The sequence below is a fragment of the Moschus berezovskii genome, chromosome 16 (genome assembly GCF_049115385.1).
Source record: "Moschus berezovskii isolate FMDL1 chromosome 16, NW_MosBer_1.0, whole genome shotgun sequence".
Classification (NCBI taxonomy): Eukaryota; Metazoa; Chordata; class Mammalia; order Artiodactyla; family Moschidae; genus Moschus; species Moschus berezovskii.
Window position 1 is genome coordinate 43,079,785 of NC_142475.1, and position 22,311 is coordinate 43,102,095.

General features: G+C 37.1%; 1 protein-coding gene across 1 annotated transcript in view; it reads right to left on the reverse strand.

Moving 5' to 3' along the window:
- Positions 1-22,311, reverse strand: part of HNF4G (hepatocyte nuclear factor 4 gamma) — a 143,242-nt gene that overhangs the window by 64,352 nt on the left and 56,579 nt on the right. Inside the window, exon 2 of the mRNA XM_088844609.1 lies at positions 20,865-20,918. The gene's annotated coding sequence lies outside the window, so the exon portion shown is untranslated. The remainder of the gene's footprint in view (positions 1-20,864; positions 20,919-22,311) is intronic.

Consider the following 22,311-nt stretch of genomic DNA (forward strand, 5'->3'; position numbering starts at 1 on the left):
CTTTATTTACATCTTCTCTCTTCATAATCTCTTTCCCTAGCTCTTGCCAGTGCAGTGCTTCCAACCACTTCCGATCTGTCTGATTAGAGAACTGATTCTTGCTCAAATAAACTTAAAATTTTTATTATGCCTTAGTTTATCTTTTATCAATATAAGCAGAGGTAGATATACATTTTTTCACACATTTTAATATTATATATATGAATATATATATATGAATGTGTTGGAACATATACACATAAATATATATATATATATTTTTTTTTTTTTAATCATGTTCCAACTCTGTTCCCTCATGCATCTCTTGCAGGCACTAAGTCAGAGCTGTTTTTTGTGTTAAACCATTCTTGTTTCAAGAACCATCCCCTTCCTCACCTACAAAAGGCAAGAGGAAGAGACTGCTTAGGATGGGTGGTTCTTCTCTTTTTTCCAGAGAAATCACCTTCATCGCTTATGAGTTGAAGCTAGAAATGTCTTTGTGGCCTTCCTCATATGGCTCCTGTGAGGATAGGTCAGACCATTCTGAAAGTCAGCTGGAGTTGGCAGAAAAGTAACAAACTTCAGGGGGACTCTGACAAATCTGCAGACTCTGGCTCTTCTCTACAAAATGAGACTCATCTCATAAGATCGTTTTGAAGAATTAGCAAAATAAATTATGTGAAAGTTTTATGTACTCTATGAAGTAGCATGGTAAAGTGAAAGTGAATTTGCTCAGTCGTGTCAGACTCTTTGCGACCCTGTGGACTGTAGCCTACCAGGCTCCTCCATCCACGGGATTCTCCAGGCAAGAACACTGGAGTGGGTTGCCATTTCCTTCTCCAGGTGATCTTCCCAACCCAGGGATCAAACCTGGATCTCTTACATTGCAGGCAGATGCTTTACGCTCTGAGCCACCAGGGAAGGTCTGTTATTATTAGGTGAGAATGGGATATATATATATATATATATATATAAAATGAAGGGACAGTAAAAGAGTCTTCTTGACCTTGTGTGTTTTCAGCTGTGACAGAAATTAGATTAGCATCTAATCTCAGATGTTAGTGATTCAAACTATCAATGCTGAAAGAATTTAGGAAGGGAAGAAACAAGTAGATGGGAACAGATTGAGGGGGAGGTGACACTCCAGATAGGTCTTGGAATATTGGAAATAATATTAAGTGAGCATTTCAAACCAAAATAAAGTATGAAAATAAGTGCAGGAAACTCCTTTGAAAGGCGAGTTCCTTCAGTGGGCAGCAAAAGAATGAAAGCAGTTCATAACAATACATGTTGGTATAAAGCAGGTGGCTTTACACCAGTGTTGAATATTCATTGAAAGAACTGATGCTAAAGCTGAAGCTCCAAAACTTTGGCCACCTGATAAGAACTGACTCACTGGAAAAGACCCTGATGCTGGGAAAGATTGAAGGCAGAAGAGGAGAAGGTGAAGGACAGGGAAGCCTGGTGTGCTACAGTCCATGGGGTCACAGAGAATGGAACACAATGCAGTGACTGCACAATAACAACAAATAAAGCAGTGGACAAGAAAATCAGCACAGCCCTGGGGCAAACCTTCCCTGGAGAGGATGCCATTCAAACAAGCTTAATTGTCTGGCCATAATGACTTCATTTGTCTAAAGCTGCTCACTGGTTTCCAACTTTGCTCTTCCTGGGCCATCTCTTGCCCACTGCTGTCTTCCTCTGCTTGGAAATCCTCATAATAGATCTAAATATTTGTCTCCTTACAGATTTACATCTCCATTTCATTGAGAATTACAGTTATCTTAAAAGTATTTTTTCACACTCCTCAGTTCAATTCAGTTCAGTCACTCAGTCTTGTCTGACTCTTTGCGACCTCATGAATCACAGCACGCCAGGCCTCCCTGTCCATCACCAACTCCCAGAATTTACTCAAATTCATGTCCATCGAGTCGGTGATGCCATGCAGCCATCTCATTTTCTGTCGTCCCCTTCTCTTCCTGCTCCCAATGCCTCCTAGCATCAAGGTCTTTTCCAATGAGTCAACTCTTCGCATGAGGTGGCCAGAGTATTGAACTTGCAGCTTTAGCATCAGTCCTTCCAATGAACACCCAGGACTGATCTCCTTTAGGATGGACTGGTTGGATCTCCTTGCAGTCCAAGGGACTCTCAAGAGTCTTCTCCAACACCACAGTTCAAAAGCATCAATTCTTCAGCGATCAGCTTTCTTCACATTCCAACTCTCACATCCATACATGACCACGGGAAAAACCATAGCCTTAACTAGATGGACCTATGTTGGCAAAGTAATGTCTCTGCTTTTTAACATGCTGTCTAAGTTGGTCATAACTTTCCTTTCAAGGAGTAAGCATCTTTTAATTTCATGGCTGCAATCACCATCTGCAGTGATTTTGGAGCCCAGAAAATTAAAGTCTGACACTGTTTCCCCATCTATTTCCCATGAAGTGATGGGACCAAATACCATGATCTTAGTTTTCTGAATGTTGAGATTGAAGCCAACTTTTTCACTCTCCTCTTTCACTTTCATCAAGAGGCTTTTTAGTTCCTCTTCACTTTCTGCCATAAGGGTGGTGTCATCTGCATATCTGAGGTTATTGATATTTTTCCCGGCAATCTTGATTCCAGCTTGTGCTTCTTCCAGCCCAGCGTTTCTCATGACGTACTCTGCATATAAGTTAAATAATTAGGGTGACAATATACAGCCTTGACGTACTCCTTTTCCTATCTGGTACCAGTCTGTTGTTCCATGTGCAGTTCTAACTGTTGCTTCCTGACCTGCATATAGGTTTCTCAAGAGGCAGGTCAGGTGGTCTGGGGAGATCTCTATAACTAGGAGCAACTGCCTAAAAGATGTTATGGTTTTTACATACAGTTGTAAACTGCATATTTTCTATATTCTCAACACATATCTATTGGGATTATATTAAAATGTAAGCATCATAAAATTAAGTTCTTTAGCAAAGATTATGTATCAGTAATGTCACAACCATTAAAGAACCATTCAAAAGTGCTCATGCTAAGACTCAATGTTATCATTTATTGCTTCAATAACCCTTTGATGTTATTTTTATTACTTGTTTTGTAGTAGAAGAAATTGATATTCACAAGGACTAAGTCACTTTCCTCAGTCACAGAACTCATCAATGGCGAAGATATGATTAAAAAGCTTATACTCTTTAAGCACAAATGAATTTTAAAGAATGGATGACATGAGTAGCATTTCGGACTTCCAAATTATAAACAGTGCTATAATAACTCCATCCTTAATTTACGAAGTGTAAACTGGTCCTGTGTCTACTAATGTAGAAAGCCGGGGGAGGGAAGGAAGAAACTCATTAAGTACAGACCTCTTTCTTTTGAGTATTTTCACATATGTCTGTGTGTAGTTTCAGCCAGCTTGACTGTAGACAGTCACAATCTTCAAATTCCTTTGTTTGCTAGACACAGAAATGTCTCTCATTATCTAAATTATAAACATTAACAATCTTACAGTTCACAAACTCACAAAAGAAAATCTAAAAGAGAAGAGTTAAGAAAAAGAAAGCATTTCCAATTTTTTTCAGAACACTGAAATGAACTCTACTACATTAGTGCAAGTAATTAAATATGTGCATGTGCTCTGATACGCAATTTTTATTAAAGGAACCTGTTTCCTCCATCATTAAACAAACATTCTTCAAATACTTTATAAATTTTTTAGTTTGAAAAAGTGCTAATTAATCATTCAGTGCTGGGCTCCAAACTGCCATCCTGTCTAGTGCTCAGTATGGAACATGGGTTTATAAGCCTTTAAGATATTTTGCAGGCACTGTATAAGAAACAAGAATGACAAAAGGTGTAATTGTAATATGGGTAGAAAAAAATCGGGTTTGCAGTATAAGACAGGAAGAAAAGGAGTGTGGTGAGAAAGTTCTGGTCAGTATATACATTGAGACTTTCTAATATAAACGAGACCTTAGGAATCAAAAGCAAGTCAGGCAAGAAAAAAAGGGGTCTTTACAAAATGTTCAAGTAATAAATAATTTACAAAGCAATTTAGAAACCTCAGCAGTCACCACTTACAAGGCTGTGGTAGGGAATGGAGTCTATATTTGTAAAGAGTGGAATCAATACAAAGAGTACGCTGTCAGTTTCTTTCTATAGTGTCAATATCTCAGACTGGCTGCATCCACAGATGCTCCCATGGAAACAATTTCCAAAAGTATAACTATTGAGTGACATACTGCATGGATTAAATTATTTACTTTAATCCCTGAACTGGATGTTGAAAGACCGATAGCCCAAAAGGAATGCTAGACATCCTGAGAACAAAGCAACCTATAATAACAGTGTGATTTTGGAATATTTTATACTTAAGAAAACCCCAGTGCCACAGCAAGTTCCATTGAGAACAAAAAGTAAAAATGAGAAGTGTCCATGATAGACTCTATAGATATCCTGTTACCAGTGGTAACAAGATAGATACCTTGTTACCAGGAGGATCATTCACAATGTTGAGAGGTCTGATTAAACAGATGTATTGTTCAACTTTCCAGTTTGTAAGTCATCAGATAAAATGGTGATTGAATCTTAGAACTGCAATGAGCTGTCTTAACTGTTCCCTTTCCGTTTGCACTTATGTGATAAAGATCTAGTAAAAATTTTTGGAAACAGGGTCTTAGCACTAAATAATTAGATATAAGAAGGACTAATTTCATTAAGTCGGAAGGCAATAAAATGAAATTGACTGTAAGCATAAAGCAATGGAAAGCTTCGGAGAGTAGTGTAGCAAGAAAACAGTTCATCTCTAACAATGAAGTAGGTTTAAAAAAGATGACTCTCCCAGCCTCATTACTGAGTGACTTTGATTTTTTAAAAGAGAAGATGAGTTCAGTTTACCTCTAGTCCCTTCCAACTTAATATCAATTATTATTCAGGATTACAGTACATTGATCTCTGTGAGGTATGTGTAAATATTTGACCTTAAATTGAAAGGCATTGAATTATTGGGATTAAAAAACTAAGATGTAAATATAAGAATGGGCTTCCCTGGTGTCTTAGACAGTAAAGAATCCAAAATGCAGGAGACCTGGGTTCGATCCATGGGTTGGGAAGATCCCCTGAAGGAGGGCATGGCAACCCACTCCAGTATTCTTGTCTGGAGAATCCCTGTGGACAGAGGAGCCTGCCAGGCTACAGTCTATGGGGTCACAAAGAATAGGACACGAATGAGTGACTAAGCACACACAAATATAAGAATAAGTTTTGTTATTTTTTTTTTAGCTTTTCCAGACAAGCTTCTATCACTTAGGAGCAGTCATATATATTTAGAATGTGGAAGAGACTCAGAAGCTTCACTGTTTCTGTAGCAGTAGCAGGTGAATAAATGCTTGCTGCTGCTGCTGCTGCTGCTAAGTCGCTTCAGTCATGTCTGACTCTGTGCGACCCCACAGACGGCAGCCCACCAGGCTCCCCCGTCCCTGGGATTCTCCAGACAAGAATACTGGAGTGGGTTGCCATTTATTTCTCCAATGCATGAAAGTGAAAAGTGAAAGTAAAGTCACTCAGTCATGTCCAACTCTTAGCGACCCCATGGACTGCAGCCTACCAGGCTCCTCCATCCATGGGATTTTCCAGGCAAGAGTACTGGAGTGGGTTCCCATTGCCTTCTCCCGAATAAATGCTTAGGCTTCACTATATAGGAGGTGTTTTTGTGAGTCCTTTGTTCTTTGCATGAAATACCTTCCTGCTTCAAATTCATAAAGTGGTTTCTGATTTTCTGACCAAAGCACAGATGACAATGTCTTTTATATTTTGTTAACACACAGAAAACATCATAATACCTATATTCATTTTAAAGTTTGAGAAAGCAGAATCAGAAAGGATATCAAAGACATTGAGGTAAAAGACTATTAAGCTTGTCTGATCTGGGACTTCCCTAGTAGTGGTCCAGTGGTTAAGACTCTGCCCTTCCAATGCAGGGGGCATGAGTTTGATCCCTCGTCCAGGATCTAAGATCCACATGCCAGGCAGAGAAAAAAAGAAAAACTGGCTGATCCAATCTGCTCTCATTTAAATCTCAGTTTTCTCATCTATAAAATTAAAAATTTTGTATATTAATCCCAAAGACCCTTAATGTTTCAAAACACTAAGATTGTGTGATTTTAAGTTTACTGTTCAAAATGTCCAATTGTATTATATGACAGTGGCAATTTGATACATGGCTTCTATTCTTAAGGAGTCAATCTATCAATATTTGTAGAGAGAAAAATTGGTAAGGATAATTAGCATGAATAGTAAGAAATGAAATTATTTGAACTCTAGTCACTTCTGAAATTCAGAGGAAAATTCCTAATCAAAGATTTGGGTGATGATGATATTAATAGTAGATCTAAGCTGGGTTTTACAGACTAAATAGATTCTGATTGGTGGACAAAAGAGGACTTTGGGGTTGAAAGGATGTGTTGGCCATGTGATTGGATTTGGAAAATGGGACTATATTATAGAGGGTTTAGCTGTTGAGACAAATTTTCAGATTTGTTTCCAGCATGATTGGAAGCCAGGAAAGATTTTTTTAAAGTAGATAAGTGATATGTCTACAAATCAAATGACACATGAAAATATATATCAATCCTGGAAGTCTTAAATGTGGCAGGTCCTGAAAGCAAGAACATGTTATAAATTTTAATAATGGAAAAGACTCTGATGCTGGGACAGGTTGGGGGCGGGAGAAGAAGGGGACGACCGAGAATGAGATGGCTGGATGGCATCACCGACTCTGTGGACATGGGTTTGAGTGAGCTCCGGGAGTTGGTGATGGACAGGGAGGCCTGGCGTGCTGTGATTCATGGGGTCGTGGAGAGTCGGACACGACTGAGCGACTGAACTGAACTGCACTGAACTGAACAAAATTTTAAAAAATGGGTGATCCACATATACAATTATATGTAAAAGGACAACCCATCCGTGAGTTGGCAAAAGGAGACTGTCCCAAGGTAAGTATTATCATGAAGGAAATTAAAGTTTGTAAAAGTATGACATGTAAAAAGTGTGAAAATTATTATTCAGAAAAGAGTGAGTAAACAAAACAAATGGGATATCAGGTTTTTCCATTTTTTTAAATTGTTGAGATGTTAAGTGGGATTATGAAATTACTCACTTTTGAATTCACTTTCAGAGAGTGAATTTTCAAAATAAACTTTAAAATTTTAAGCCACAAAAGGTTTTTAAAGTTTTGTTTGTTGTTTGCTTGACTTGGGTCACGTTCTGTTCACAATGGTATAGATAAGCTGTATGGTTCATTCTGCAAATGAACCACAGTAAATTATCACTAATTTAACTGAAATAAAAATGCTATTAGACAAGGATGACTATTTTCATGTATTTTGTCTTCCATCTCAAGGCTTAGCTCTTCTCTATACTTAACAAAAGTTCAATATACATATGATCAATGAGGGAAAAAAAGATGGCCAAAGTAGGTTATTCAAATCTAGTTATTAAAATATAATAAGATGCATTGTCAAGGCTCAGGTGAAAGAATGTTGGGGTCTTTGCAAAAGGGACAATGGAAGTTACACTTAATGACATGTAGAGAATTTTAGGAGAAATAATGGAGCAAAGGCTGGTCCTAGAGAGAATATCCAAAAAACAAAGGATCATCAGATTTATTTGTAACATCAAGGCCAAGAAGTCCAATGTGACAGTGAAGAAAGAACAGCTAGAGATTGGGAATCCAGTTAAAATAGAGGCTGTCCACTCATTCGTTTATTCATAAGATTGGCAATAAGCCATGAAAAAAATAGGTCCTGTATAATCACTTTGTGTCATATCTGATGATTTTGATCTAAAGCATGATGGGCAGTTGGAGCAGATCTATGGGGAGGTAGCTGTGACAACCTTTAGATCCTATGTGTAGGCAGTGTGACAACTCTATGCCTATCAAATGTTGCATCCCAATAAAGAAAACGTGGTACATAAATATAATGGAATACTACTCAGCCATAAAAAGAAAGAAATAATGCCATTTGCAGAAACATGGACGCAACTAGAGATTATCATACTAAGTGAAGTAAGTCAGAAAGACAAATTCCATATGATATCACTTACATGTGGAATCCAAAATATGGCACAAATGAATGTATCTAAAAAACAGAAATAGACTCACAGACCTAGAGAACTGACTTGTGATTATCAAGGGATGGGGGTGGGGCAGGAGAAGGAGATGGAGAGGGATGGACTGGGAGTTTGGGATTCATAGATGCAACCTATTAATATTACATTTCAGTTCAGTTCAGTTCAGTCACTCAGTCGTGTCCGACTCTTTGCATTTAGAATAGATAATTAACAAGTTCCTACTGTATAGTACAGGGAACCCTATGCAAGCTCCTGGGATAAACCATAACAGAAAAGAATGTATATATGTGTACAACTGAGTCACTTTGTTTTTCAGCAGAAATCAGCACAACATTGTAAATCAACTATAACAAAAAATAAATAAAAATTTTAAGAAAATGTTTCATCCCAAGGTACTTGACACTGTTCTAGCAAAAGTATCTAATAAACAAGGTTGTCTGAGCCTGGTGTTATTGAGTCCTGGCTCATTTGTACCAACTTCAAAGGCAGGGATAATCAAGGGAGCAATCAGAAGAGAATTTTTTTCAAAGCAAATGATGAAAACTACAGAGATAAGTGTTACCTTGGTGAGTTTCAAGAAAAATAATTTCACTTTTGAAAACCAAGTTTATCTTAAATACTAACGTTGGTAAGAAATAAAACATGTATCTTTAAAACTGGATGCCAAAAATTTGATAGCTGGCAGTATCTGTGATAGAAAACAATAGAAAGAATGAAAGACATATATAGAAAGAAATATGCCCAGCCAGCTCAAAACCTGAATAGTTCTGTGATATAGACCTAATGTGGCTTCCAGCTCAAAACCTGAATAGTTCTGTGATATAGACCTTCCTAATGTAGTCACAGATTTTTACAAAGAATTTCCAATTAAAATTTTAAAACTATTTTAGAGATTTGATTTTGGATTAAATTATCTGGAAAAGTTAATCAATTGCTAATTATATGCCAATTCACAAGATGGTTATAACTTTACAGTACAGAGAACTCTGATTCTTCTCTTTCATGGTCTATTTATCCAGTGAAAACTCTTTGGGATTGGATGTCAAAAGATCTTGACTTGAGAACTATCTCCACCATTCAGGGGTGAGTGGATTCTAATAATTGCTTTCCTTTTTATAGAAAATGATAAAAACTTAGTGTAGAAAATCTGAAAAATGCAAGACTGCAAAACAAAAACTTTTGCAGTTCTAATGCTATATTTATTTTTATATATTTTTCAAAATTCAAAATGCCTGTAAATTCATTATTATTAATAAATTAATATAAAGTTAGTGATATTTCACTATCTTTGACCTACAAGTATGAACATTTAATACTGTTCAACAAGATACAGTAGACTTATTAGTTATATTAAGTGCAACATTTTCATCATCTGTGTCTAAGAGCTTGGGCACTGTATTCCAAGACATCAGGTTTTAATTTGAGCTGTGCACTGACTTGCTATATAACTCTGGACAATTTTCTCTAAGATTTAGTTTCCTTATTTATAAAATGTGATAGAGATGGCCGTCACTTTGCAAGTTTTGTGAAGAATCTTAAAGGGATTAGGCAAACATTCCTTAGCACTGTACCTTGCATTCACTCACTCATTTCTTCAACAAATGTCTGCTGAGTTCATGCTATGTTCCAGTCGCTGTACTAGGCATTGAGAAACAAGGCTGATGCAGTTGACAGTCAAAAGATTCTACAAAGTGATTGTCACCATAATAAGCATTAAAATGTTAGGCGAAGATATAACTGGGGTACACATCTGGTCTGAAGTGACCCTGAGGATCAGCAAATGCTTTCCTGAGAAAATAACATTTAGTCCAGAACCTGAAGGAACAGTAGTCAAGCAAAGAGATGAATCAGGACCATTCAGAGAGGGCCCTGAGATGGATAGAAGCTTTGTGCAGTGGAGTATTCAGGTTTGGGATTCAGAGATATGTTTCTATAATTACAGTCATACATACTATGCCTTTGTATATCTTGCTTTTATTCACATTATTAACCTGTGAACATTCTCTATGTTATTAGAAAACATGATTTGCAATAGTTGTTTAATGCTCATCATGAAGATAATAAACTTAAGTATTTTCCGATTAATCATCTGATTTAAGTTCCTTGTATTTTTTAAAGAAATGCTAAGCTAAAAGCTCATATTTACTTCAGATTATTTTCTAACAATGACATATCGGGTCAAAGGGAAAATATTGTCAATTTTGCCAAAATTTAATTTATTTAAAAGAGTAAGCATTCACATTTTGAAAAGCAGCCATTCACTTGGTTTCCTTAACTTGACTCTTTGTTAACTTTAGTTTTGAGTCTTTAATAATATCTGTATAACAATAATATTAATAATAGGGTTATGATAATCCATTGAGGCATTTCACATGAAAGTGTCATCTGTATAGAAAAGTATACTAAGAGGTTAGTTATTCTGTTCATCAGTGTTGTTAATTATTATTGGCCAAGTATATTAACACAGAAACAATCATTCTAAGCTACTATGACTAATAATACTTATTAAGATCTTCGACTATTTAATCCTGCAATAGATGTCATTAAGATAAAATTTTAACACAAATATCTGCTCTATACTTAGTTTTAAAAATATTACCTACCTTCTATTTAAATACAATAACTTTCCTTAGTTTTAAAGAAAGTAGATCCATCATTGATAAACCCAGCTTTACATCAATGATACTGAACTTTAGTGAAAAGCTGCAGACTACGTGCTTTTTAGAGAGAATAAAAGACGAGTAACCTGAACAATTTAGACTGTGAGGCCACTTGGTGAGATGCAGGGGGCAGTGTAACAAAAGCTGAGGAAGGAAATGGTTGAACTCAAAGTGTCTGAGCAGGGAGGGAAGGGCCTCGCAGCAGCCAGAACGTCCCTGGGCAAAAGAGGTGGATAGTTTTAACAAGAGAACACCTCTGCTTACTTTGTTAATAAGACTGTTCAAAGGAAAGATGCTGAACGCTGAGCCATCAAAACCACTTCAAGAATTACACTTGTGTCGGAAAGAGAAAATGAGCTTGTCTTGACTAAGACAGAATTAGGGAAATTTGTATCTGTTCTAATTGAAATAAAGGAATAAATATTTTAATCAATTAACACACTACGTTTAGAAACAAAATCAATTTCATACTTATTTTAGTAAAATGTTAACACGATAAACAATTGAAATGTTATCATTTTATCATAACATATCATTTCAAATTTTGGGTTATAACTCAGCCTGTGCCTGTTTGGTTCACTTGTCACTGTAGTCAGAAGTGTTCCGTCATCCCTCCTGAATGCCCAGTCACTAATGAACACTCTGCTACTTAGTCAAAAACAGAAAAAGCAATCAGATTAAAATTATAACTAGAATATGAAAAATCAATTGGGAATAACTTCAAAATGGAAAACAATAATAAAATGATGATCTAAATCTATTAGAAACACTGTCACTCTTACAGAGAGAATTAAAATATGAGCGTTTCAAACTGTATAGTTTAAAATTCAAACGTTTTTGATGGGAAACAGGAAGAATGATCACTAGCACAGCAATATCTCAAAGAATATAAACTTACCAGCATTCTCATGTATTTAGCAAGCATATAAGGTGCTCAGAAAAGGCAGCGAAAAGGAAAACAGCTCTAATACATATTATCTCTTTCAAGATTAACACAAGAAGGTCACTTTAAAACCCTCCCAAATTTCCAGATAACACTTGATTTCTTCTAGGTGAGTGGCTAATTTGTCTGCTCTTCAATAACTGCAGTACGACTGTGAAATGTCCTTTAATCTCCTTCTTGTTCTGGAAGGCATTTACGTCACACTGCAGAGTATCAAGTAGGGAATTCTGAGGTTAAGATTTTACCTTTGAAAGTACCCACTTACAATTTGATCATCTTGAAAATATTGTCACATTGCTCTTTGAGAGTCCAGATTGTTCTAGTTTTTAATCAATATCATATTGTTAGTCAAGTCTATGTAAAAAGGCTGTCTGAACATGTCCAACAAGATTCACTTAATTTTACTCAAAAATTTAGTGATTTTATTCAAAAATCACATGAACAAAGGTGCAAGTAAACAGACTGGGTTCATGTTAGGTGGTGAAAACATGAGTATGTGCGATTCAGAGGCATAGAAAGTCGATATCACATACTTTTTGTTGTCCTGGCACTTTTTGGTTTTTATTTTTGGATGTTTCCAAAAGTTAAAATTTTCATTAAAAATTCACATGTACAATTTTTATCAAAACATAAACAATACTGAGTTTAAATGTCCCTGCGGACAGTCTCCAGGAAATCCCATTAAGGCTGTGTGTTGTGTGTGTGTGTTTAGTCTCTCAGTCATGTCCCACTCTTTTCACTGTAGCTCAGCAGGCTCCTCTCCATGGGATTTTTCAAGCAAGAATGCCGGAGTGGGTTGCCACTTTCCTCTCCAGGGGATCTTCCCAACTCAGGGGTCGAACCCACATCTCCTGTGTCTCCAGCATCGCAGATGGATTCTTTACCTGCTGAGCCATAAGGCTGTGCTCCCATAATGGCACATGTGTTCTCCTGAGGTGCTCTCTCATTGCGTCATTAGCTTCTACGCATCCCCCTACTCCAGCTAGTACCTATCAGAATTAGAGATAGCAACTCTTCAAATATATAAAAATCATGATATAATGAAGAACAGGTATATCCATAATAACAATGCTAACATCCAAGGAAGGAGAGGTTTTCCTGGCTATCACAGAGATATCCATAGAGTTGGACCTTGAAGAAAGTGGAATTGTGACTGTGGAAAGAGGGCAGATGGGCATTCCCTCTGCAAAAGCCTGGAATGCAAGGCAGTGGTGATCTGTGTGTTTGATTCTAGCAGAGGAATTGAAACAAATGAATCATAAAAATGTTACAGGTGGGAGGAATTCCAGATGTAATCTAGTCCAGGGGCTTTTCAAATCTTTACCTTCTGGAAGTATTTTCCAAGCTAATTTCAAGCATGTAACCATAGGTAAAATACAAAGTTTTTAGGAGACTAAAGCACTCCTGATCTGTAGGACTTGGCAGAACACGGAAAATCAACACCTTACTTCCATCCCCCATGAGAAAGGAGATCCAGAGAAATGAAGTAACTCACTCAAGCTCATTACGAGGTTTTGAGAACAAGCATCCTTTACTTACTTTGCAGTGATGTGTATAACTCGATGAATTACCTCAGCTATATTTTCCGGCAGGGTTCAGGAAAAATAAGGTAAAATATCATTCAAATATCATACTTCAATTTGAAAAAATTAATGATGGACAATTTTTACATCCACCTGAATTTTGTTTGATTTTAAATCTACCTTTATAATCCCCTCTTAATTTGATTGCTGAAAATGATTTTTTAATATAAAACTGAAAATCAGATAGAAGACCTATACTTGCTTTCAAAGTACAGTCACGCTGCAGGATTTGGCCTGTTTTGCTGTTTGAAACTTTCAACATTCATTCATGGCTCCATCATGGTTGCACAGCTGAGCAATCAAAATGTGGCACTGTGCTCAAAGAAGTGGAGATTATTTTCCGCAAACTTTAATTTCACTGTACATATTTGACACTTATCAAATAACCTAGGAAAACATTGTGTTGTTATTAATTGTGGAAAATCACTTTTCATTATTTAGATTAATAAAGTAAAAATTGCCTTATATATTACGTAGATCAATGGACAGCAAGGAGATCAAACCAGTCAATCCTAAAGTTAATCAACCCTGAATATTCAATGGAAGGATTGATGCTGAAGCTGAAACTCCAACACTCTGGCCACCTGATAAGAGCCAACTCAAGAGAAAAGACCTTGATGCTGGGAAAGATTAAGGACAGGGAGGAGAAGGTGGAGACAGAGGATGAGATGGTTGGATGGCATCATCGAATTAATGGACATGAGTTTGAGCAAGTTCCGGGAATTGGTGATGGACAGAGAAGCCTGCTGTGCTGCAGCCCACAGGGTTGCAAAGAGTCAGACAGGACTGAGTGACTGAACAACAAGGCAGTTAAGCATGCATTCACTAGAAATTACACTGCTTTCAAATTCCACAGTATTTTTGCAAAAATAAAACCCTTATCTAAGCACCAAAAAAAAAAAAAAACTAAAAAGAATATTAGGAATTGAAAAGAGTATTTTTAATGTTTCTCAGTTTATTGTAATATGTTCTTTCACATCTGCATTCGTGATAGCTAAACAAACATAGACTATTTGTCATATTTTGTTATCTAGTTTCTGAATCAAAATATTCATTCAACAAAAAAGTACTCATACATGTACAACTATTTCTTTACACAAAACATACACATACCTAAAGTCATTAAAAACAAGTGATGGAGCCTCGTTGATGACATAGGCTGGTATTATTTTTTAGACAGACCTTATCTCTATTATTGGGCTTCCCTTGTGGCTCAGCGGGTAAAGAATCAGCCTGCAATGCGGGAGACCTGAGTTCGATCCCTGGGTTGGGAAGATCCCCTGGAGAAGGGAAAGGCTACCCACTCCAGTATTCTGGCCTGGAGAATCCCATGAACTGTGTAGTCCATGGGGTTGCAAAGAGTCGGACACGACTGAGCGACTTTCACTTCACTTCACTTATCTCTATTATTTACTGTGCCGTCAATAAATGTACAGCTCTAAACAATCTCCTTAAGTTCAAATTCTGGTTCCACCACTTGCGTGACCTCAGGGAAATATACCCAAATTCTTTTTGCCTCTATCTCCCCCTGTATATGAAAGGAACAACATCCAAATATAACTGAGCAGTAAATATATTAACATATGTGAACTGCTTAGTGTGGCAGCTGACATCTTTAAAACAGTGTGAGTTATTACTATTCGTCTGAAACTATAAACAATGAAAAATTCATACATGTTCTTCTTTCAAAGGTTCTTCTTTCTGGATGTTTAGAAGAACATCCAGCCAGTCTACATGAATTATAAAACTGTAAAGATTGTAGATTAAAAAAAATCTTAAAGAAATGCTTAAACCACCATACAATGTTATTTTTCCCCCTCCTTGCTTTCTTAGAGGGGGAAAAATCTGAATTTCTGACACCTCTTGAAATATAATCTTTAGTTCACGGTAGAATTGCATATCTGGATAAAAGAGATAGAAAGTATCAGAAACTGATGAACAGTCCACAGAAGAGACTACACAAACATTATCCTCTTCTAAAGACAGAGCACCTGATTCTATATAGTCTGCATTTGAAAACTGCATTATCAGTGAAATATGCAAGAAAAAAAAGGCTTGACTTCATCCAGTGCAGCCTGCTTTTTAGGTGCATGAATCTGCTGACTGTTCAAGGACAATCATTTCTATTTCTTTTAGGTAAAAACAATCATTTGCCTTCATTCATGAGAAAAGCTGGGAGATATAATCTAAGAGGTGGACTTATCTCCTAATAGGGGTTGTAGCTTGGAAAGAGACAATTTAGAGAGTTGCATTTGAAAGGAAAATACTGTGCTTAACAGACACTGAGGGATAATTCTGCGCTGTGCATTTTGCAAAGCCTTTTTCTCATTTAATCCTAACCAGATTTTATACAGTGATGGGTTATTGTCCTCAGTTCTACAAATAAGAAAACAGACTCAAAAGGGTACAGTAACTTGAGGAAAGATATAGACTATTCACAATACTAAGATCCTAACCTAAATTTATCTGGTACCAAAATAGATTCTCACATCACCACACCACATTTGGAAATTCTAGAGTCTAATAAGCCACATTATTTAATTTTTAGAGTGAATTCATAGCTCCTACATTCCCAGACTCAGCATCCAGCTCTTGCTTTAGCTATGAGTTTCATTGTCTTCACTGAAAGAAATATATATGTTAGAAACTCTACTGTGTAAGCTGAGAAGGCAATGGCAAGCCACTCCAGTACTCTTGCCTAGAAAATCCCATGGATAGAGGAGCCTGGTAGGCTGCAGTCTGTGGGGTCGCTAAGGGTCGGACACGACTGAGAGACTTCACTTTCACTTTTCACTTTCACACATTGGAGAAGGAAATGGCAACCCACTCCAGTGTTCTTGCCTGGAGAATCCCAGGGATGGGGGAGCCTGGTGGGCTTCCGTCTATGTGGTCACACAGAGTCGGACACGACTGAAGTGACTTAGCAGCAGCAGCTACTGTGTAAGACCTGGATTTTGGAATCCATAGCACAAGTTTTAAAACCTTAGAATGCCTGGGAAGTCTCAGTGGAGCTCTAATATCCATGAATTCCTTAAAAGATTTTCATCTTTGTCCTCAGAATCATTTGAATTTCAATATATATTTATGTAAACTCATGAACCATCAGAACATCTTTTAATAATTTTTATAGCAGTGCAAATGGTGATACAAATCAAAATGCAAGGTCTAATGGAAGCATGAACCCTCAGTTTGGTTTCATTTAACTTGGATATTGATCCTGTTTTGAACATTTATATACTCAGAAAATTCTTTTTCTTTCTTGGATATCCATTGCCTTTCTGCCCCATGTACATTATGTTTCCAAATTCAGTCAAGTGGATTAACTGTTCTTCAATTTTTGCATATACAAAGAGACTTGAAGGATTTGATTCTAAATATATATAATGCAATAGGGCATCCCCTGGTGGCACAGTGATAAAAAAATAAAATAAAAAAACACGTGCCAATGCATCTCAATGCAGGAGACACAAGAAATGTGGGTTTGATCACTGGGTTGGGAAGACCCTCTGCAGGAGGAACCCACTCTGGTGTTCTTGCCTGGGAAATCCCATGGATAGAGGAGCCTGACAGGCTACAGTCCATGGAATAGCAAAGAATTGTCCATGACTGAGCAACTGAACATTCACGTGTGCATACATAAAGAAATGTACAATAGTAATAGTACTTCTCTGCTCCACAGTGTGATTTTAACAAATTTTTTAGCACTGAAAGTCCCTGGTTCAAAAAATTAACCTAAAAATCCTTTCAAAATGTAATAGCTGGCTTTGACCTCAAGGAACATATGCACATATCAAGTCAGGTGGCTTCCTTTTCAATTTCAGGACAATCTTAAAAGACAAAATTTATAAGATTCTTGAAGTTTAACCTGGCAAACAGTTCTGTTTTACCTTACAAACCCTAGTAAAGGTATTATCAGCAAAACTGACAAGGTGTTGATAAAGCCAGTAGGTTTGAGGGGGGCTAATTAACTTTATAGCTAAATACAAAGTCTTTAATTTCATTTTGAAATAGATAAGTCAAATTATCAAAAACTACATTAAATAAAACTTTTATGTTTAGTTTTCAAACTAAATCTGCTCATGAATATTAGAAATATTAATACTTTGGTGAAAAAAGTGAAAGTGTTAGTTGCTCAGCCGTGTTACTTGTAGCATACCACTTTTGTTATGTATTAATACTTTGGTGGGGGTCACTTACTCCTCACCCCTTATGTTTCTGTGAAACTGAATTTGCCTCCTTATTGCAGGCCAGGAGAAAAGGTGAAGGGACTTAACTGGTAGGCAAATTTGGGAAGAATAATCAGGGGTGTATAGCCCCAGTCATGCCCTCTTTTGGGGGAGCAAGCTGCCTACAACTTTCCATAGAGGGTCACACAGAAAGGAATTCCTACTATCTGAATTCTTGATAAACTATGACATGAATAAATTATAGTATATATAAAACAGCAAAGACAAATTTAAAAAATTATGCTCCAATATGTTGCTGCTGCTGCTGCTAAGTCACTTCAGTCGTGTCCAACTCTGTGTGACCGCATAGACGGAAGCCCACCAGGCTCCCCTGTCCCTGGGATTCTCCAGGCAAGAACACTGGAGTGGGTTGCCATTTCCTTCTCCAATATGTTATCTTCTCACAAATCCTAAAACACATAACCAGGTTAATTTTGCCAATGAGTTCAGCCTAACAAGTGTAAAAAATCCATAAGCCCAATATTGATGTTGATAATAAGATATATACTCAAACTCAGAAGCTGAAAAATTTGCATTAGAAACTAAAGGTAAATTAGAAAGTCACACACAAAGTGCCAGCTGTATATGCTTAACACATATTTTAGTTTCTATTCTACAATAAAAATTGTATTTCTACAGTTTACTGTAAATGAAAAATAAGACTGGGAACTGGGTATTACCTTCTTGGCACTTTACAATAAAAACAATAAATGAATAAATAAAAAACCTCATTGAAGCTGTAGGTTTCCAGTGCTCATCAATATAACTGATCCATGAGCCATTAGTGGGTCATAAAATAAGAAAGCTCAATAAAATAATCATAATCTCACATGTTTATTTAGTTCTGAGACTTAAATGATGGACCTTTGTACCTGACCATGCCTAGAGACAGTTTCATTATATATACACACACACACAAATGCACACACAAACATGCTTATGCTCATGGTCTCTCTTTTAACTGTGTAAACTCACATACACACATGTTCATGGGACATCTATAAATACATCATAGCTTTTCTTTCATAAAGAACAAAGGGCTGTCGTTTAGTTTTCTTTTAAAAATAAATGGTTTAATGTTTATGGATTTTATTTGTTTAATTTTATGGATTTAATTTTTAAATGGATGCTATTTAAATTATAATGTATAATTCTTGACCTCTGAATTGACTCTGAATGGCAGATAAACCCACAAAAGAAAGTTTTGTCTTAGGTGAACATAATTGGACGCTTTATAATTATACTTCTAGCACTCTGAACTTGTTTCAACATTATCGAGTTCTTTTAAGTAGGTTTTCAGGACATGAAATCCAAGATTTTCATATGATACTCAGTCTTCTTTCTAACTTCCTAACTGGCACACAACATGGTATATATAATTATAATTTCTCAAGTAACAGAAGAGTTTAAGACAAGTTGACGGTGAATCAGGACAAGCTTCTTACAAAGAAAATTAAATATCTTTACACAATTAAAAGATGTCTCTTTTTAGTAACACAAAATTATTAGGCTAATGCCACATCGTGACTTAAACTGTTTTCCCTGGCTAATCTTCAACTCATAAAAAGCAACGCTTATTGACTTTCTTCAAGTTTCTCTTATCCACAAACAGTAACTGCTCCCATCCCTCTGGTCTTAATCATTAGATTTCAGAAAAAAAGGAAGTATCTCCCTTTGCAGGTACTCTCTTTCACTAGAATTTTGGTTCTTCTTTAGATTCATTTCTAATCTGTATCTAGAGGCCTTTTCTGTTGACTCACCCTAGTTGACCACAAAGATTTTCATCTCCTCCCTACCTTAACAAAAACCTTTGTAACTCTATTATCCTATTTTTTTGTCCTTAACATTTTTTTTTCCTCAGACAGAAGTTCTAAGAAATTGTTTACTATTTGGGTTCCATTTAATCATCACCTGCTCACTCGGTTTTAACCTCTTTCCACCCTCGTCATGCCAAGAAACTTTTCCTTTACGGTTGCCACCAGTCAAGGCCACAATTTCCTTAGCCTGTGCTGACTTTTTCACACAGTCCTCAATCTGGTCTTTCCAATTCCAATTCAATTTACTCTTATCTGACAGATTAATCTTTCTAATGTGTAGTTTGGTTAAGTCTTCTTAATGTTGAGACAGTGGAGGACATAAGATTCTTAATGATTTTGCAATAGCTAAAGATCCAGGAATTGATGCTTTTGAACTGATCTTATTGGAGAAAACTCTTGACAGTCCCTTGGACTACAAGGAGCTCAAACCAGTCAACCCTAAAGGAGATCAGCCCTCAACCCCGAATATTCACTGGAAGGACTGATGATGAAGCTGAAACTCTAATACTTTGGCCACCTGATGCAAAGAACTGACTCCATGGAAAAAACCCTGATGCTGGGGAAGACTGAAGGCAGGAGCAGAAGGGGACGACAGAGGATAAGATAGTTGGATGACATTATTGACTCGATGGACATGAGTTTGAGCAAGCTCCAGTGACTGGTGATGGACAGGGAAGCCTGGTGTGCTACAGTCCAGGGGTCGCAAAGAGTCAGACACAACTGAGCAACTGAATTGAACTGAACTGAAAGAATCAGGTGTATGTTTCTTCCCCTAAATAAGCTTTATCATGATTTACTATTCTTAACACTTTTGTTTAGCAAAACCATTAAAATTCTATAAAGCATTCATGTATCTTCCTCAAACTTTACCATCCCCTTTATATAAGACAGTATCTTTCAAACATCTTTAACTATGACCTACAGTGAAACAGACATTTTAAGTTGTGACCAAGTATATACAAAATTATACACATGTATTTTATATCAGTATCACATAAATCTACACAATTTTCAGGACATAATGACACTCTGTAACTTTGTATAGGTAAATCATGATCCATTAAACTTATTTCATCACCCAGTAATGAAGTACAACCCACTGTTTAAACACCCTGGTCAAGATCATCTAAATCTTTGCCCTTTTTCTAGATTTGATTCAATTGTATACTTCATTAAGGCATTCATTCATTCCATTCAAGATGACAAGTAGTAATCCCAGTTCCAAGTCAGGCATTTCTGCATGCACTGGGAACAAAATTACAATGAGCAAACAAGTCCCCCCACCCCACCTCAGGGAGGTTGCCATGTCCATCCTCAAAGGATAACAAAGTATTTACCTATTCTAACCATTTCACAGCTATATCATGCACTTTTATATTTCCTCATCTTTTATATCTAAATCCCATCTCCAAAAGTAGACAGTGATATCCTTCTAGAGAAGAATCTTAATTATGAATATTGCCTTCTGGACCATCACAAGGTAAGGGGAACAATACAGTAAGGGCAAAAAACCAACAGAGTACAATCCTTAGCTCATCACTTACCGGTCTGCAAGTTCAGGCCAATCACTCAACTTCTCTCAAATGCAGTTTTCTCATCTGTAAAATGAGAGGGTGGAGCCACATAAGCAGTTTTCGAATTTTACTGCACAAAATCTTTAGGACTCAGTGGAGATTCCAAAACGTGACAATAAAGGGTCTTTACTCAGAGGAGAGGATCCCCATCTCCTGCATCAAGCAGAGCTTACAATTTTTAGAGTCTTGATGCTTTAAAAGAAAAGTCAGTTTGCTAAACCCCAAGATTTTGCAATCATGTGCTCATCTTGTCCATAGTTCAAGGAAGAATAAGCTAGGAAGAAAAGAGGGACTGTTTTAGGAAGAAAGGAGAGAAGAGAAAATAGTTTTAATAGAGGGTAAACTACTATGTTTCAGGAACTATGTTAGGATTGGTATAAATGCTACCCTATTTATTTCTATTCAACAATTTCACAAGGTAGGGATTTATTGGAGAAGGCAATAGCACCCCACTCCAGTACTCTTGCCTGGAAAATCCCATGGATGGAGGAGCCTGGTAGGCTGCAGTCCATAGGGTCGCTAAGAGTCAGACACGACTGGGCGACTTCACTTTCACTTTTCACTTTCATGCATTGGAGAAGGAAATGGCAACCTACTCCACTGTTCTTGCCTGGAGAATCCCAGGGACAGGGGAGCCTGGTGGGCTGCCGTCTTTGGGGTCGCTCAGAGTCGGTCACAACTGAAGCGACTTAACAGCAGCAGCAGCAGGGATTTATTAGTCCCCTTTTACACACAAGGAAAATGAAGTTCAGAAAGGTCAGATAACTTGATCAAGTACCTAATATAGAAACAGTGAGACCAAAATCTATTCTTTTTCCATCATTTCAAGTTTCCCTTAAAAGAAGCTAACACAGATATTACATTTGCTTTTTAAGTGATCCAACTAGTCCATTCTAAAGGAGATCAGTCCTGGGTGTTCATTGGAAGGACTGATGCTAAAGCTGAAACTCCAACACTTTGGCCACCTCATGGGACGAGCTGACTCACTGGAAAAGACTCTGATGCTGGGAGGGATTGGGGGCAGGAGGAGACGGGGACGACAGAGAATGAGATGGCTGGATGGCATCACCAACTTGAAGGACATGAGTTTGAGAGAACTCCGGGAGTTGGTGATGGACAGGGAGGCCTGGCATGCTGTGATTCATGCGGTCGCAAAGATTCAGACACTACTGAGCAACTGAGCCGAACTGAACTGAACTGAAAAACTTTCTTTAGATTTCAGCTGACCGGATCCTCACAACTTTGAGGAATATACTTCAGCATTATCCTTATTTTGCCGATTAGGAAATCATGCTTCAGAGGAATGAAAGTGATCTGCTTAAAACTGAATTCAACGGGGGCAAAGATGGAATGAAATAGTTGAATTCATATTCTGTGCTCTTTCCATACACCAAATTGCCTCCTTTAAAAGAAACAG